Below are 19,384 nucleotides of genomic sequence, written 5' to 3' on the forward strand. Positions count from 1 at the left end.
TGTGTTTTGGTGCCATGGGGAACAAGGAAATATGTATTGTGTGATTTCACATGAATAATGGGTATCATGTGGTTTGCCTTCCCATTGGGAGGGAAAGAGTTTAGAACTCAAAACTTTTTTAAAAGTTAAAAAATAAATAATAACTTTTGCATTAAAAATAAAATCAGTCATGACCATCATTTATCTCCCTCCAACCTGCCATCCAATCCTTCCATGCTCCAACCTAAGAACTGAGCTCAGAAGCAAGATGGTCACTGACCCCTTCCCATCTCATGGACCCTGACTTCTTGTGAGACTTTCATTCTGCTCCTCTAGAAAATGGAATGAAAGAGGTAAGATCCCAGGAGTGAAGATTCTGAAAGCCAACCCCAGCCCAGCTCTCAGGCAGGATCCCAATGGCCTGAAATTCTGGGGAAAGGGAGGGGCTTCCCTTCCTCTATTTCTGAGTCTCCCAGTGAGAGCCAAAGGGATTCCTGGGGCTAATTGCCCAGTTCTGCAGATTAAGGGTTTAGGGAGAAGGGGGACCTACAATCATTCTTCAGATGGACTTTCAGGCATCCAGCCCTCACCTTGTATTATGAGTTCCAGGGGATCACTGGGCAGGGCCAGGACATGGCTGTCTCTCCCAAGGGAAAGAGCACCTGTACCTTCCAGTTTGGTTGATGTTCACGTGGATCAGGGAACTCCTGCCCGTGCTGGTGGGCTCACTGGTGCTCACAGGCAGCTCATCTCCTCCTTGTACAGAGCAAACCCACACCTGGGATGGTCCTGACACAGGAGGGTAACGTTGTCCCCCGGGGTTACCTTGGAACTGGGCCGGGCTGAGAGAGGGCTTGGGAAGGCTGTCTGCAGGAGAAAGCAGGGACCACAGCTCTCCAGGTCTCCAAGGAGTTAGTGAGCCTTGGGGGGGATGCCCTGCCAATCTTTCTCTCTCTCACCCCTAAGGCCTTCTTTACCCTTTCCCTCTCGTGGAGAACTTAATTCTATTTTTTTCTATTACACTGCTTGAGTTCACCCCTACTCCAACCCTGCACAGTGTCAGAGGGGAAAGTGCCCCCACTGCCCCACCCCCCACTCTGAGTTCCCAGGGCTCCATTAGAAAGGCCTACTTGGCAGTATCTGGGTGTCCTCTGGGGTGTGAGCTCGGCAGGTGCCAGCAAGGCCCCGGGGCTGACCTCCCTTCCGGGCAGGGCGCCACCTCCGTGCCAAAGGCTGCAGAATTCCCTGCAGGAGCAATGCCCACCTCACTCATGTTCAGGGAGTGACTTTTGCTGCTGCCTCCATCTAACTCGGTCACATTGACCAGGGCGGCTCCTCCCACGGGGCCTCCTCCCTTTGCTCCCCCACTCCCCTGCACGGGGCTCACAGGGGCTCCTCACACTGACCTCTCCCAAGAACCCAGGGCCTGCTCTGGCCCCCAGTCCTGCCCCTGCTCTCTCACCTGTCACCCAGACCTCCAGGGTCTCACTGGCTTCCGACCTGACATGTGGGTGGGAAGTGTAGTAGTACGCACAGCTGTAGTTCCATAATCCTGGGCACGCGGAGACTTCAGGGTGAAATTGGTTTCAGAAAGGGTTTCCTGGTTCTTTTGCAAGGGCTCCTGTGTCCCCACCTTCAGCAGAAGAAATGTCACCAACCAACTGTGTGACGATGATGGTCTCCTGCACCTGAAGGTCACTTCCTCCCCTGGTGCCCCCACAGGACCAGGATGGACATAGAAAATCGGCCTGGGAGAAGATCCTGGGAGAGAGAGGAAGGATATGGGGGAGGGGGAAGGAAAGGCAGAGTCAGAGCTTGACTAGTCTGTGACTGGGGCAGGAGCCTGAGGCTTCCACCTCCTGGACTAGAATTGATGATCATCATAGGCACAGATAATAACAATTCCTGGTGTTTGTATAGTGTGCCCTAGGGGCCAGGTGCTGGCTAAGCACTGGACAGATATTATCCCATTGGACCCTCAAGGGCTGGGTACTGAGTGCTCAGATTCTCCCCATTTTACAGAGAAGCACATTGAGGGAGACCAAAGTTACCTGCCCCTCCCAGAATCCCACAGCTGCTAAGTGTCCCAGACCAAATTCAGGGCTCCTGGCGACATATTGTGCTTAGCTCCCAGTGAGCAAGGCCAAATAACTTCTCCTCTCTCTTCCTCATTCCCACACCTCTCTGTTCGGGACAAAAGAGACCTACTCTTGACTACTCAGAGATCACTCATAGAAAGCCGAATGATTTGTTAGAATCTCGAGAATCCGACCCCAGCCTGGTCTGTGAGCCGAATTCACAGCAGGACAGGGCCACTGCCTTTGAAATGTTCACAGTATTTATACATTTAGAACCCCAAAATCTTGCCCTCTATATATTGTGATTGGTCACATAAGTCTCTTCCCCTGTTTGGTCAGTGGGATGCAGTAGACAAGGTGATATACGGCTTCTTCCACCATGAAAACTTTTTTAATCCCTTCTTTGGACAATGGAATATCTTCCAGGCTTTATCTAAAATCACGTGACTCCGGAGAAGCCAAAACTGAGGCCTTAAGACTTGATCTACTTTAGCTAACAGTCACTGATTGATATGTGTTTGATCTGAGAGTTCTTCAGCTAAACTCTCCTTGGTCTAGTCCTGCCCTCCTCTTCCCTCCTATGTCCACACAGGCTGGCAGCCTCCCCAGCCACTGGCTCAGCATCTCTGACCATGGAGACCACTGCCCCAGGAGTGACCAGATCAAGCTCTCACTCTGAGTAAGGACTCAGCTGTCTCCTGCAGAGCTTAGCTCTGTTCCCAGGCTTCCTTCCAACCATCCCTAGGGGCTCCAAGCCTCTGATGTTCTGATTAAACAACCCTCATAGGAAAGAGGGGAGTACCTGGCATCCCTCACAGAGAGGCAGTCCTGGGGAGAAGGTTGGTTAAGGTTTCTTTAGGGCCCGGGACTGCTCTTTCCACAGGAGCAATGAACCACACTTTACCTTGAATGGCCCAGAAAAGACAGGAAACAACTTTCAAGTCTGGTTTATTGATCTGTTTGTTGACTTCCTATACCTAGTGATCATTTAAAATTGAAGATCCCAGTTCCATTTAAGAAAAGAAAACTTATATAACTCCAGTTTAACCAGTTAGGGAGAACATGTGACCCTAATCATTCTCCAGGGGCTCTTATCTCCATCCCTCCTCCACTTTCCCAAATCACAACTTGCCAGACTGGGGCAATGTAGACAATGAAGCCCAAAATTCACTCCCCAGAGTTAGTCTGATTCGCATGTAAATGCAAGGGAGCAAAAATCAAAGGCAGATGAAGAAAGGCAAGAATGTGCTCTCCTTTCAAGGGATCAGCAAAAAATTCTGGAGTTGTAGAGCTTTTTCTCCCCCAAACAAAGTCTTGCAGCCTCCCAAAATCTGGATGCTTACTAAAAATCTGTGAGAGGATATTACTGAATTTGGCCAGGGGCTGAAGTCAAGCTCCCCTTATTTTCAAATAACCAATTTCCCTCGCCCTTTCAAAAATAATCTGAACATTTGACCCAATGAATCATCAGCTGCCAGTGATATGATCTGTGATGTGGAGTTTGGCACCAAATGATGGCAGGCCCTCAAAGTTGGCTGTGACTCCCTAACTTAATCAACTGTAGAGTCTTCCTTTTTCTTTGAAAACCACATATGAAGTCCTCTGTTAAGCTTCTAAAGCCTGTAACAATATGAGAGAGGGAAGTTTCTACCTCCTTGGACACTGATGGTTCCACTATTCCTCCACTCTGAGAGCAGTCAAGCTGGCCCTCCCTCTCTAGTCAGGTAACATTCTTCCTTCTACTCTGGTCCTTTTTCACTGGATGATTCCTTTATTAGGAATTCCCTCTTCTTACATTACTCTTATGAGGCGTGAGAATTGCTGCTCTAACCCGAAAGTTTAAAAAATAATTTTCTGTCACCTGACAAAGAAGCCAGTGGCAGGTGGGGCTCCCAGGAAATGCTCTGAGAAGCTGACATTATGGAAGTCAGAGTAAAGGGCAGGCATTTCCTGCATTCGTCACTGGTAGGCATTAGGGAGATTGGGGAGGAACTCTTGGCAGGGAAGCAAGATCAAGAATTAGAAACACATAGGAACAGAAATCTACACTTGGCTGGGTCTTTAGGCACTGATCGGCCAAACATCTCAAGGATCTTTGGCTCATAGACTTAGATCTGGGAGGAAGCTTGGAGGCCCCTGAGCCCAGGTCACCCATTTTATTAATGAGGAAACTGAAATTGAATTAATTGACCTTTTCAGAGTCTACAAAGAAGTCTAGAAGAGTGGTGGGAACGTTTAGCCAAAAAGATGCTGAGTGGTTTTGTTTTTTTTAAATTTAATGTACTTTTGGAATGTTCCATCTGTAATGGCTAATAAGTCATTTGTGATGGGGGACTTAGTCTCTCTGCCTCTATCTCTTTGTGTGTCTGACTGTCTCTGTCTCATGGGACTAAATGCATGATCTAGAAGGTATCTGCATAACAGTCAAAGTGGAAGTGGAGAGAGAAAGAGTCAATGACAGAGGCAGAGACAAGGATAGAGACAGAGACAGAAAAGCTGGGGAATGGAGTGGGGAGTGAGAACATTCCAGGCCTGGGAGAAGTCAGAAAAGGGGCCTGGACTGCAGAGGGAGAGCCAGGGAACAGCCCAGAGGTTTTGCAAGGAGCTGGAAGGCTTTAGGTGAGCACTGTGGTGGGAAGGAAAAGGAGGAGGCTGGAAGAGGAGGGGAGCCCAAAGGCCATGACTGTAGTCAGAGCCTTGCTGCTGCTGCGGTTGCTGCTGCTGCAGCCACAACAGATGCTCTGAGGACTCTGGCCATAGCCTGTCCCTCACACAGGGATGTTACCAAGGCACAGCTCTGACCTTTCACTCTCCTAATCCATGACTCTAGTGGCTCCCAGTTACCCAGATCTGAACCTCAAGTCCTCTGTGTGAGAGGGACGACTCTCCAGAACCTTCCTGCTCCCTCTCATTCCACCCTTCCTCCCCATTCTTCCCCTTGGCAAAGGGACAGCCTCACTGTTTGCCCACGTCTGCCCTTCCTCTGTTGGGCCCAGCATCCACATCTCTGACAATCCTAGGTGTTTCCCAAAGTTCAAGCATCCCGTCTCCCAGGGAACTTCCCTCCTTCCTCAATCTGCCTTGGCTTCTTTTGCATACAGTCTGTTCCCCAATGTATGCACATTTGGTCAGGCTCATGGGAAAGTAGCTCTAGGAAGGCAGGGGCCACTTTGGACTGGTCTCGATATACCAGGAGGAATTCAGAGTGACTCACGATGGGAAATTTGTCCCTACCACAGAAAGCTGGTAGGCTCTGAGTGCAGATTTGAATCTACTTTTCTCATTCTATTTTTCTTGGGGTTTTATGCCATGGGGAACATGGAAATATGTTTTGTGTGATTTCACATTAATAATGTGTATCATGTGGTTTGCCTTCCCAGTGGGATTCTGACAGAGTCTGACAGAGTCAGAGTCAGACATAGACAGGGATGGAGACAGAGACAGAGAGAGACAGAGTCCCCCATCCCAAATGACCTATTAGCCATTACAGATGGAGTATTCCAAAAAGTATAGAATGAAAGAACAAAACACTCAGCATCTTTTAGGCTAAACATTCGCGCCACTCTTCTAGACTTCTTTCTAGACTCTGAAAAGTTTTTTCTTTTAACTTTTTTAAAAGTTAAAAAATAAATAACAACTTTTGCATTAAAAATAAAATCGATCCTTGACCATCATTTGTAACTTCTCCCCTCAACCTGCCATCAATCCCTCATGCTCCAACTTAAGAAATGGCTCAGATGCAAGATGGTCTGACCCTCTTCCCATCTCATGGACCTTGACTTCTTGTGAGACTCTCCCATTGCTCACTAGAAAGTGGATGGAAAGGTAAGATCCAGGAGTGAGATTTTGGCCAACTAGCCCAGCTCAGGCAGGATCCCAGCTGTTTGAGAATTTCAGGAGAAGGAGGGCTTCCCTTCCCTCTATTTCTAAGTCTCCCTAGTGAGAGCCGGAATTCCTGGGGCTTTGCCCAGTTCTACAGATTAAGGGGTTTTAGGAGAAGAGGGAACTACAATCATTCTTCAGATGGACTTTCAGGCATCAGCCCTCACCTTGTATAATGAGTGCCAGGGATCACTAGGCAGGGGCCAGGACAGATCAACCTCCCAGGAGATGAGAGCCTGTACCTTCCAGTCTGGTTGATGTTCACGTGGATCAGGGCTCTGCCCCCGTGCTGGGTGGGCTCACTGGTGCTCACAGGCAGCTCCTCCCCATCCTTGTACAGAGCAAACCTCACACCTCAGGATGGCCCCCTGACACAGGAGGGTCGTTGACCCCCAGGGTTACTGTGGAACTGGGCCAGGCTGAGGAGAGAGGGCTTGGGAAGGCTGTCTCTGCAGGGCGGGGACCACAGCTCAGGAACTCAGGAGTTAGCCAGCCTCAGGGGTCACACCCTCTTTCTCTCCCCCACCCCAGGCCTTCTTTACCCTTTCCCTCATGTGGGGAACTTAATTCTAGCTTTCTGTTACACTGCTTGGTTCCCTACTCCAGCCTGCAGTGTCGGAAAGTGCCCCCACTGCCCCACCCCCACTCTGAGTTGGGGCTCCATTGAAGGCCTCCTGGCAGTATCTGGGTGTCTCTCGGGGGTGCAGGCAACAGGTACTAGCAGAGCCCCAGGGCTGACCTCCCTTCAGGCAGGGTGCCACCTCCATTTTTCCAAGGCTGCAGATATTTCCTGCAGAACAATGCCCACCTCGCTCATACTCAGGGTGACGTTTACTGCTGCCTCATCTAACTCGGTCACGTGTTAGCCAGGCCGGCCCCTCCACGGGACCTCCTCCTTGGCTCCCCACTCCCCTGCATGGGAGATCACAGGGCTCCTCCCTGTCAAACTGTCCCCAGAACCTAGAGCCCACCTCATGGCTAGTCTACCCTGCTCTCTCTGCCTGTCACCCCCAGGTCAGAAGGGTCTCACTGGCCAAACCTGACATGTGTGGGTGGGAAGTGTAGTAGTACACACAGCTGTAGCTCCCAGGTCCTGGGCACTCCAGGATTGCAGGGAAATTGGTTTGATAAAGGATTTCATGTTTCCTTTGCAGGGCTCTGCCTTCAACAGAAGGAATGTCGCAACCGATTTTTGTGACGATGATGGTCTCCTGCCTGAACGTCACTTCCTCCCCTAGTGCCCCACAGGACCCGGCTGGACATAGAGAGTCGGCCTGGAGGAGATGCTGGGAGAGGAAGATATGGGGGAGGGGAGGGAAAGCCCAGAGTCAGGCTTGACTAGTCTGTGACTGGGGCAGAGGCCTGAGGCTTCCACCTCCTGGACCAGGGTGTTGATCATCATGCTCATAGATAATAACAATTCCTGTGGTGTTTGTACAGTGCCCCCTAAGAATGGGTGCAACAAGGCATTTGACAGATATTATCTCATTGGACCTGCAGCCCTGGGTGCTGAGTGCTCAGTTCTCCCCATAACAGGGGAGGACATTGAGAGTCAAGGTAATTCTTAAATCCCCACAGCTAGTAAGGACACTAGGCAGGTTGGGGGCTCTGACTCTCTGGCCCAGCCGCTCACTGCAGATCGCCAAGCTGCCCCTGTTGGGAGGAACAAAGATCCTGGGCTTGCCCAGTGGGCAGGCTGACAAAGCAAGGAAACTGAGAGAGGAACAGATGACTTCTATTGCATCTTCCCCACCCCCACCTCTCCCTTCCAACCCCTCCAAGTGGAGCTCCTTGGTCTAGTCACCACCTCTTCCTCCTGTCCCCACACAGGTTGTGGCCTCTAGCTACTAACTCAGCGTCTGCGAGCATGGAGACCACTGTCCCGGGCTCTCCTGCCCCCTAAAAATGCCAGGAGGCTGGGCCAGCTCCTTCCTCTGGTGCCCCAACTGTCTAGCAGCTCAGCTCTGCTCCAGGCTTCCTTCCACCATCCCTGGCCCCAGGCTTCCAGCCTCCTGATGTCCTGATTGCTGGCTCCTCAGGAAGGAGGCTGCATCCCCTCACAGAGTGGTAGAGACACTGGGAGAATGCTGGGTAAGGTCTCTGTGGCTCCGCGGGACTCAGAGCCTCAGGGTGCACCTGCAATAAAGGTCTAGCTCCCACTGAGGAGGGCCAGCACAAGACTGACACAGGCTCCCAGGCTGCAAGCCACCCCTGAGCCCTCAGTCACCAGGAGTGGCTGGGCCCAAGAAGGTTCTGGATGCTGATCTCCAGCCCCCCCAACCTCCATGTCCAGGGAGAAATGAGAGCCTGGCAGGGTGGCTGAGGCTGCCTTGCTGGCCCAGACCCTTGGGCCTGTCCATGCCGGGTCGCCGAGATATTCTGGGCCTGAGGGCCCTAAAGGCAGTGGTGAATGAAACGAAGGGAGACGAATCACCCACAAACACAGGTACAAGACAACGGACCGCAGAGGAATTGTGTAGACAAGCACAGACCGAGGGCTCACAGGAATTGTGTACACAGGCTCACAGGTCACTGCACACACATGTACATGCACACACACACACACACAGCCGACCTGCTCAGAGACCAGCCAGCCTGGACTTCTCTTTCAGATGCAACCCTGGGAAGGTTGAGCAGTCACATCCAGGGGCCTTTCAGGGCCTTCCTCACCTCCCAGGCCCTGAGGCTCCCCTCACTTGCTTTCCTTGTGGGTAGGAAGCCTCTGCCTCCTCATCAGAGCCCAGCCTCTGGCCTTGTGCCCCTTACACAGGGGCAGCCTCAGTAGCCCTTTTAGGCATGGCTACTCTGGCCTCACCTTGTTATTCAGGAGCAACCTGGGACTGCAGAGATGCCAGGCCTAAGAGCACAGAAGCAGAACTGGGAAAGGCCAGGTCATGAACCTCTGCATCCCATCCTCCCCTGCCCCACCATCCTTCCATCACCCACAACAGAGATGGCTGGTGAGGCCACCGACAGGCGTCCATTCAGGATAGAGGAATGGTGTGAGGCTCCCCAGAGAACTGGGCAGGGTCCCTATGGCCCTAGGTCACCCATGAATGTTCCACAGAGGAATGGCTCTGATCTGGGTTTTCCTGGTTATGCAGGGGCCCTGACCGACAGGAGGAAGGCCCTCGTGGTGTCAAGAGGACTGTTTCATCTGCCCCAGCCCAATGAACTCTAGCTAAGAATGTTCTCACTCAGATACAGGCACCTCGCACGTGATGTTAAAATTATTCCAGGAATTAGGGGAGAAACTCAAGTTGGGAAGGAGAAAAGTTAAAACAGGATGAAATCCGATTTCTCAAAGGATGAGCTGTATTGGGAGAATGGAGCCAGAAAGTGTGCCAAGCTCTAGTTATGGGCTACAGGGGAAAGTCCCATGAAGGACTACCTCCAGGCTGACCTCCTTCTCTTTCTTGGATGTCCCTGCACATGTCTCACCCTGGGCCCTGAAACAGAGGCTCACAGTTCACACAGTCAGACTGAAACTCATCAGGGGCTTCCATGTAGTGATTTCAAATGCTTTGGTCCAATGTGGTTTGTTCTATCTAGTTTATGCCATCAGGACTTATGCTGAACAGAATCAGTTTCTAGCACTTCCTGGGTGTTATGGGACAAATGGAGAGGTTGGTCCTCTTTTCCTTCTTGATTCCTTGGGAATGACAAATAGATCAATGCAGGCCCCCTCCCTCCTGATGATCAGAAATAGACCAATGGCGGACCCACTGCTTCTCCCTCCTTGATTGCCCTCAACAAGACGACCCCAAAGGGAAACCTCACCCAACTGTGCCTAATCCTTGCAGATGCAGCACAGCCCTGGAAGAGAAGGAGGTCCATAGGATGACTCCAAACTCTCTCAGCCACTTCCCTAAGATTCTCTGGGTGCTCTAACAGACAAGTGATTCAAGGTGGCAGAAGTCTGGGATCTGCTCAATCAAGAACGCTGCCGGGGTCTATCTCCGTACCCTGCAGTGTAGCAGGCCAAAGCTCTTCTCAACCGTCCACCTCCCCAGCCCAGCCCAGGGGCTCACCAAGGCAGAGCAAGGCCTTTGGAGGTCGGTCCCATGGTACTTAAAGGATTCCCAGACCTCAGTGAGCCACACAGCAGGAGTCAACATGAAGCCCTGAGAGAGGTCCTGCTCAGGATGTGGTAGGGGACCCGTTGTCTCCTCCCACCAGTCTGTGCCTCTTTTCCCTCTGGGAATCATTACCTGGGACATCTTGCTGAACTCTCCTCTGAAGGCCCAGAGCCTCAGCAGGAGGCCAGTTGAAGATCCTGGGACCAAGTCCCTGGGGCTGGAGACACATCTCTCCTGGGAATTTACCGAGTGGCTGAGGGCTTCAAGCTGGGGAGGCTCAGAGAGAGGTGCTGGGGGAGGACGAGCACTGGAGTCGGAAGCAGGATCTGGGTTCGGGCCCCACCTTGCTTACCACAATGAGCTGTGGGACATAATCAAGTCCCTTTCTCTCCTGTGCCTGGTGCTCTGTAATACGTGCCAGGACTAGACAGATGGTCACCCCAGGCCCTGCCTCTCACAATATAAAGGAAGCAGATCCTCTTCAGGTTGGATACAACTCTCTCCTGACCTCAAATCTGGGGCTTTGGAGGGAGGAAACTCATGGGGGCTTCCACTTACCCAAGGGTTCCTGGGCTCAGGCAGCTCTTATTTCTCATCTCTCCCTTTTCTCTCATGTGGGGATGGATTCTATCATCTCAAGATACAGCTCAAGCCTCTGGGACTCTCTTCCTGACCCTTCAGCTCTGTCTCCATCTTGCCATGTCTAAATAGGTTTTTCCCAGCTGTGGGCTGCCCTGTGTAGGCTAGGGAGCTATTACAAGACTGAGGGAAGAGACCATTCCTGAATCTCAGCTTGAAGCTAGTAAGATCTCTGTCCAAATCATCTCAGAGAAATCAACTAGGCCAAGGATCAGGACTTGGTCCAAGGGCAGCAGAACAGGAGGCATAGACACCTCTAGCACTTTGCGGACACTAGAAACAAGGCCGCTTTTCACAGTGGTGACATAAAGGAAAATGAGAGCTCCTACATGGCCCCATGCTTCTGGCAGCCCGACCCCATTTACCACAGATAAAGAAATCCTGCCTGACCTGCTTGGCTCTCTCACCCGATCCCGGCGGGGCTACCACCTCTGTTGGTAGACCGAAACCACACTTCTTCCAGTCATGGGCCAGTATCAGGACACAACCTGCTTAAGGTTATCTGAGGCACAATTGCTGCCTCTCACTATCATGCTCAGATAAATCATTTCTGATGATTTAGCAGACCCCAAGGCCTTGAGACATGGTATCATTATTCTACACACCCCTGCTATGAACTGAGATGCAAAAACAAAAGTGAACAAGAGTGAGGAACATACCCAGTACTCCAGAACATGGCAAACACTAAATGAATGCTTACTGTTTAGCCAAGGTGCCTCCTCACCATAGCTTTGTGGTCCTGCTGAGATCCTAGCACAGGGGTTCCTTAACTAGGGTCCTTGAACTTGAGGAGGAAGAATTGATATTTTGATAATTGTATCACAATACATTTGGTTTTTCCTTCTCACTCTTTATTATTACATTTCCATACATTTAAAACTTTATTATTCTGAGAAAGGATCCATAGGTTTAATTAACCTGACAAAGAAGCTCATGACACCAATGAGAACTTTCTCTGTCTCTGTCCAACAGGATCCTCTCAACTCTTAAGATACTCCTTCCAACTCTGAGTCTTCTGTTCTGCTCAGTTGAATTAAATGTAGACATTGTAACATTGGAATATCGCAGTGGTGTAGGATGGTTTGGTGAATTTAGAAAACTATGGAAAGGTTTGGACCCAAGAAGGATGATGCTATCCACCCTCAGAGAGACAGAGGACCAAGCACGGTACAATCTTACAGAGATGTTTATGAGGGCACATGTATATATTTGTGAACAATTATAAGGATCTAGTATATGCATGTATATGTATATATGTACATGTTGGTTTATATATACATGTGTTCTTGTATATATGTGTGTATAAAAGTATATATATATATATATATATGTGTGTGTGTGTGTGTGTGTGTGTGTGTCTGTGTGTGACTCTCTGTGACTCTCTGTTTTGTATACCCAATTATTTCCATGCTTAACTGTAGCCTACTTGAGGAAGGTGGGAGGAAAGGGAAAAAGAGTAAAAGTACATAAAAAAAAATGTGGCAGAGGATTAAAAGAAAGCAGAAGGAAGCAAGGTGGACAATTTTTCAATTAAGTACCCTCAAAACAATCCTTACATAGCCTTTTATTTACAGGTTATATGTATAGGTAACTTTACAGCATGACAATTGCAAACCTCTTGTTCCAATTTTCCCTCCTTCCCCCACCCAGTCCCCAGATGGCAGGATGACCAGTAGATGTTAAATATATTAAAATACAAATTTGATACAAGTAAGTATACATGATAAACTGTTCTTTGCTGTACAAAAGAATCGGCCTCTGAAATATTACAATTACCCTATGAAAATCCAAAATGCAGGTGGGCAAAAATAGAGAGTTAGGAATTCAATGTAATGGTTTTAATCATCTCAGAATTCTTTATTAGGTGTAGTTAGTTCATTTCATTGCTGCTCAATTGGAACTGGTTGGTTCATCTCGTTGCTGAGGACGTAGGTCCATCAGAATTGGTCATCCTATAGTAATATTGATGAAGTATATAATGATCTCTGGTCCTGCTCATTTCATTCAGCATCAGTTCGTGTAAGTCTCCCAGGCCTTTCTGAAATCATCCTGCTGGTCATTTCTTACAGAACAATAACATCCCATAATATTCATATACTACAATTTATTCAATGTTCTTCAATTGAGGGGCATCACTCAGTTTCCAGTTTCTAGCCACTACAAAGAGGGCCTACAAACATTCATGCATACAGGTCTCTTTCACTTCTTTAGTATCTTTGGGATCTAAGCCCAGTAGTAACACTGATAGGTCAAAGGGTATGCACAGTTGTCTTTTGAGCAGGTTCCAAATTGCTCTCTAGAATGGTTGGATGTAATGCAACTCCACCAACAATATATTAAGTCTGTTTCCCATCCCTCAACATTCTGCATTTTGTTCCCCTGTCATTTCTAGCCAGTCAGCAGAATGTGCAAATCAATATCTCAGAGTTGTCTTAATTTGCAAGGTGGACAGTTCTGAATACAATGTATTCTAGTATCATATACACTTTCTTAAAACAGAAATTTATTGCTACTTCTTCTAGATCCTCTTTTGTATTCTGCTGTGCATGCGACGTATTTCTCTTCTGGGTTTTCTTCTATTTTTCTTTTTTCATTTTTCTAAATAAGCCTGCCATTATATGATAAAAACAGCAACTACAATAATAGAACCAGATCCCTTTCTTATCTTCTCTGAAATCACCAGGACCATCCTGGCCTCTGAAAACTATTTGAAAAGCTAAAAGGTAGAAATACTTGCAACTGGTTCCCAAAATCCTAGGTTGTCTCAAACAGTAAGTTGAACTCAGCCCAACATTCTGTAGTCTTGTCCTGCCAGAACAGAATTTCCTCCTTGAACAGCAGATATGTCCATTTTCTGGGCAAATCATCTGTCTGACATGTTGCTGCAGATCACATTGCCAGGACCAGGCTAAAATCTTTGGGGCAGGAGGTTGACTTGGGAGAGGGCCTGGAAGAAAAGATACTGAAACAGGAAATGGAACAGCTTACTGAGGTGCAGATGCAGCTCTGCTCATATGTATTGGAACGACCATAGACAAATTCCGTTATTTCCTTTGTTTATCATCCACATAATGAGGGGACCTGCTACTTAATAATCTGTTTTCTGAATCCCTTTTCAATCTATGAACTAAAGGAAACTCAACAAAACTCAGCCCATACTTCCTTTTCCTAGCATGATGACTCAGTAAAATTGTTTAGAGTCCTTTTCTTCAACCTTGTCCACCACAGAAGGATCAATGCTAAAGCTAAGTTTGATTCAGAACATAACTGAAGTTTGGTCCACAGTTCTCAGCAAACTCTGATACTTATTTTATGCATGATCTAGACAAAGTTTATTGTCCTCCTAGAGATTCATTTTTCATTTGTAACAAAGAGATCTAAGATCCCAGATCTATATGACTAAAGGTTGGTGGTGTTCCTAATAGAAATAGGAAAGCAAAGATCTCTCTACAGGGAAGGAAGTTCCAGTTTGGAGCTTCTCTCAAGTTTGAGAAGACTATAGAGATGGTTGTCCCTTTATTCTCAAAGGAGATACACCCATGGCGGTGGTACAGTGTGATGGTTCAGGCTAATCAGACCAATATGAGTTCTGAAAGTTCTACACCACAGATCAGGCACCAAACCGTCCATATATGAACATTTTAGAGTGGAGATGGCTCTAAGTAGCAACGCACATCTCACATTTCTGAATAACTGGAGCACTATAGTTTAAAGGTTTCAGTACTGAAATGAGTGAGACTGAATCTCTGGGATTCTCTAGTACCATCTGTCATCGACAAGGTGATAATTTGTCCTCTGTTGCCTCTTCTTGTTGCTAATCTCTTTCTCAGCTCTTATTGCTATGGCATTTCTATACAATATTAAATAGTAACGGTGATGAGTGGGCAACCTTGTTTCCTCCAGATCTTATTGGGAATGGTTGCAGTTTGTCTCCATTACATATGATGTACTGATGGTTTAAATAGTGCCCAGTTATTTTAAGGAAAAGTCCATTTATTCCTATACTCTCAAGAATTTTTTATTAGGAATGGATGGTTTATCAAATGCTTTCTGCATCTATTGAGATGATCATATAGTTTTTGTTAATTTGGTTGTGTATGGCCAATTATGTTGATAGTTTTCCTAATATTAGACAGCCTGCATTTCCTGGTATAAATCCCTACTTGATCATAGTGTATTATCTTGGAGATGATTTTCTGTAGTCTTCTTTAATATCTTATTTAAAGATTTTAGCATCAATATTCATTAAGGAAGTTGGTCTATAATTTCTTTCTCTATTGTTTTCAGCCTGCAGTTTTAGGTATCAGTACCATGTCTGTGTCATAGAAGGAATTTGGTAGGACTCCTTCGACCCTATTTTATCAAATAATTTATATAGCATTAGGGGCCAATTGTTCTTTAAATGTTTGGTAAAAATTTACATATAAATCCATCTGGTGCTGGGTTTTCTTGGGGAGTTGTTTAATTGCCTGTTCTATTTCTTTTTCTGAAATGGGACTATTCAAAACCATTGCTTCTTCCTCTGTTAGTCTAGGAGTCATGTTTCAGGTAGTCATCCATTTCACTTAGGTTATCAAATTTATTGGCATAAAAGTTGAGCAAAATAACTCCTTATTATTCTTTCTAATTTCCTCTTCATTGGTGGAAAGTTCTCCCTTTTCATTTTAAGACTACTAATTTGTTTTCCTCCTCCTTTTCTAATCAGATTTGCAAAAGGCTTGTCTATTTTATTTGGCTTTTTTCATGTTTTTTTTTTCAGTGATGGGAAGCAGGATATTTGGAGATAAAAATAATTTTTAAAAGAAATGAAATAAAAAAATTTCATATACTAGACAGTTGATTTAATTCAGTCTGAAGAAGACAATGGTTTTATTGTGCTCTTCATTGGTCATATCACACCTGAGGAATTTGGCTTGCTGCTGGTGCTCTTTTACAATGGCCTTCACAAACTAGTTAAAATTTAGAAGTTGATGAAGTTATTGGTTGATATCTCACAAGGAGGAAGGGTTAAAGTAACTGACTTTTGATGAGATAAAAATAGATGTATTGGTTTTTCAAGTATTTAAAGGTCTAATGTGTTCAAGGATAATAGGCTAATATTTTTATTTGCTTCAAAGATAAAAATAATTTGAGTGAGTTACAATGAATTTAACTCAGTATATTACTAGTATACATATCAATACAAATATAATATGATGATTCTACAAACAGTGGCATAGAATTAATTAGCCTAGGGAACTGAACATTGAAGGAAGTCGTTTAAAGAGTTGGTGATAGTTATGGTCTGATAGGGAAGGATGCAGCCAATTCACTTGGAATATGAAGTCTCTTTTTTCCTGGTTGACGTCTGTAGCCAAGTGAGGTTTTCATGATTGAGTATAAGATGCTATTTTTAATAATTTATTAATTAGTTCCAATGGTTTTACTTTCCATTTTTAATTTCTCCTTTAATTTTAAATTTCCAATTTAGTGTTTGATAGGGGGTTTTTAATTTGGTCTTTTTTTTAGTTTTTTAGTTGAAGCCAATTCATTAATCTTTCTTTCTCTGTTTTTATTCAGTAAGCCTCTAAGGATATAAATTCCTCTTATTTTACTTCATGCATCCCTGAAGATTTTGGTGTGATCATCATTGTATTTATCTTAATTGAAATTATTATTTAACATCTATTTGCTACTTCATAATCATTCTTTAGAAGAATGGTTTAGTTTCCAATTACTTTTTGGTATTTCCCTAACTTTTTGTTGAATGTAGTTTTATTGCATCATTATCTGAAAAGCTTGTTACTATTTCTGCTTTCTTGCATTTAATTGAGGTCTTTATGTCCTAGCCATATGGTCAATTTTTAAATTAGGTTCCATGAACTGCTGAGAAGAAAGTATATTCCTTTTCTAACTCATTCAATTTCTCCAAGATCCAACATACTAATTTTTTCTAATATTCTATTTACTTCTTTAATTTTCTTTCTTATTTGTTTTGTGGTTTGGGTTGTATAATTCTGAAGGTGCAAAGGTTGAGATTCACTACTATTGCGGTTTGTTGATATTTCTTCTTTGCTCTCAACTTCTCCTTTGGAAGTTGGATGCCATACCACTTGGTGCATATATGTTTAATATTGATATTGCTTCGTTGTTTATGCTACCCTTTAGCAGGATGTAGTTTCCTTCCTTATCTCTTAATTAGATCAGTTTTTTACTTTTGCTTGATTCTGAGATAAGGATGGCTACCTACTTTTGACCACCTGAAGCCTCATTTAACAGCCTTTTTTACCTTTAATGTATATGTATCTCCCTGCTTTAAATGTGTTTCTTGTAAACAACATAATGCTTTTATTCTTAAATCAGATAGACCCTGTCCTTTTTTAGCTTTAATCAGTACCTTTTTTTAATTTTTTTTTTTGTTAAATAACATTTGTGTGGAATTGTGTGTGCCAAAATTTTTACCATTATCCCATACACACTCCTTCTATTTGATTTTGCCCCTCCCTCCCTCCACCCTCTCCCCAAGATGTCAAGTAGTCCTATACATGTTAAATAGATTACAGTAGATCTTGGATACAATCAATGTGTGCAGAACCTCCAATGCTGATTGATTCCTCTATACTTGTTTCAATTTCAGCCCAGAGGAAACCCACTAATCGGTTGGACTTCCAATTCCCCTTTGGTGTTTTCATCTCCCAGAGATATCAGGGAGGGTGTGATCGCCTCCTTTTTGGTGTTTTCACTGCCCTTTCTGAGAAGTCAGAGCGGGCATGATAGCCCATGTGGATGATCCAACCCACCAAAGAATCTAAAAGAAAGTGGGAGAAGTAGAGGGCCAAGTATACTTGAAACAAGTAATCTTACAACAAGGTGTTAACTCAGTGGAATTGAGATAATGATTCCCTTGTTTACAGGTACTTAGTAGAGATATATGAGTTGACACCTATTCTACAAGATTGATACTTCTGATTAAGTACTTTTAAGACAGTATATAAGAGCTAAGAGATGTGAGAGGGAGACAGACTCAGAGAAAGACTGAGGACTGGAGGCTGGAGCTCACTCAAGCTCTTGAACTCATACTGGAGAACAGACTCCATGACAAAGACCCTCTTGGTGGCTGTGCTGTCTCCTATTCCTGTGAGTTAAATCATCATTTCAAGTATACTTTTTCAAGTATATTTCTTCAAAGTCCCCAGTCTACATCTGCTATCAGAGCCTGGGAGGAGAAATCACCAGCACCTGAGACCAGCAGTCACCTGTGCCTGGGAACAGCAATCACCAGAGTTGGAGAGGAGCAGTCACCGGTGCCTGGGGACAAGCAATCACTCAAGCCTGGTTTTTCTTTGTTCCTGAGAGGGCCCTGGGCCTTGGTTCTCCCTGGGTGGCTCTTGTTGACATCCTGGGACTCCTGCTTACCTCTGCCCCACTTACTCTTTGGAGATCAGCCTCTTGCTCCCGCTTCTCCGTGTCCCATCCCCTTCGGGTGGTGGAAGAGTGGGGTTGCAAAACGGCCATGGCCATGGAGGACGAGATCCTTCGTATAGCCAAGAAGATCGATAAGATGGTGCAGAAGAAGAACGCGGCTGGGGCCCTGGACTTGCTAAAGGAACTTAAGAACATTCCCATGACTCTGGAATTGTTGCAGTCCACAAAAATTGGAATCTCAGTAAATACTGTTCGCAAGCAGAGCACAGATGAAGAAGTCGCCTCATTAGCCAAGTCTCTCGTCAAATGCTGGAAGAAGTTGGTATGTGGGTTCTCCAAGACTCAGATGAAACCAAAAAAGGAACCTCCTACCTCTTCCCAAAGCAGCCCTGAGCCAGGACAAGAAAGGAGCTCCAGCATCAAAGCAAACCAGGGAAAGGAAGAGACCAATGCTTCCCATTCCCTCATTAAATCTTTCCCCAGGGCACCAAGCACCTCAGATTGGGTCCGAATCAAGTGCAGAGAGATGCTGGCTGCAGCCCTCAGAACTGGAGATGACTACATTGCTATTGGGGCCGATGTAGAAGAACTGGCAGCTCAGATTGAGGAAGCTGTGTATCAGGACCTAAGGAACAAGGATATAAAGTATAAAAACAGGGTACGAAGTAGAATAGCAAATCTCAAGGATGCAAAGAATCCAAATTTAAGGAAAAACGTACTGTATGGGAACATACCTCCAGATTGCTTTGCTAGAATGACTGCAGAGGAAATGGCTAGTGACGAACTTAAAGAGATGCGTAAAAACCTGACCAGAGAAGCAATTAGAAAATATCAACTGGCTCAGACCGGTGGGAGCCAAAGTGATCTATTCCAATGTGGCAAATGTAAAAAGAAGAATTGTACCTATACCCAGCTTCAAACCCTAAGTGGTGATGAACCTATGACAACATATGTTTTCTGTAATGATTGTGGACATAGATGGAAGTTTTTTTAGATGAAGAAATTTGGGACATAGCTGGACACTTACAAGATTTTGGGATTAGCTTTAGAAACTATGCCAAGAATCTAGTTTCACTATAAATGAGATTTTGTAAAAACCGTTAAATCCTAGGGTTAGTTTTGTGTGTGTGTGTGTGCGTGTTGAGAGGAGGGGTTGAGGGGAGGGAGGAAGGGAGGGCTGGAAGGGAGGTAGAGGAGGGAAGGAAGGGGAGGGGAGAGAGGGAGATGAGGAGGAGGAGGAGGAGAGGAGGGAGGAGAAGAAGGGAGGAGAGCGGAGGGAGGGGAGAGGGCGGAGGAGAGAGAAGGAGGGTGAGTAGGCCAAGT

At 45.9% G+C, this 19,384-nt stretch overlaps 1 pseudogene; it reads left to right on the top strand.

The window, feature by feature from the left end:
- Nucleotides 1-18,133: 18,133 nt before the first annotated feature.
- On the top strand, nt 18,134-19,092 carry LOC100917172 (annotated as a pseudogene).
- Nucleotides 19,093-19,384: the final 292 nt, after the last annotated feature.

Source organism: Sarcophilus harrisii, chromosome 3, assembly GCF_902635505.1.
Source record: "Sarcophilus harrisii chromosome 3, mSarHar1.11, whole genome shotgun sequence".
Classification (NCBI taxonomy): Eukaryota; Metazoa; Chordata; class Mammalia; order Dasyuromorphia; family Dasyuridae; genus Sarcophilus; species Sarcophilus harrisii.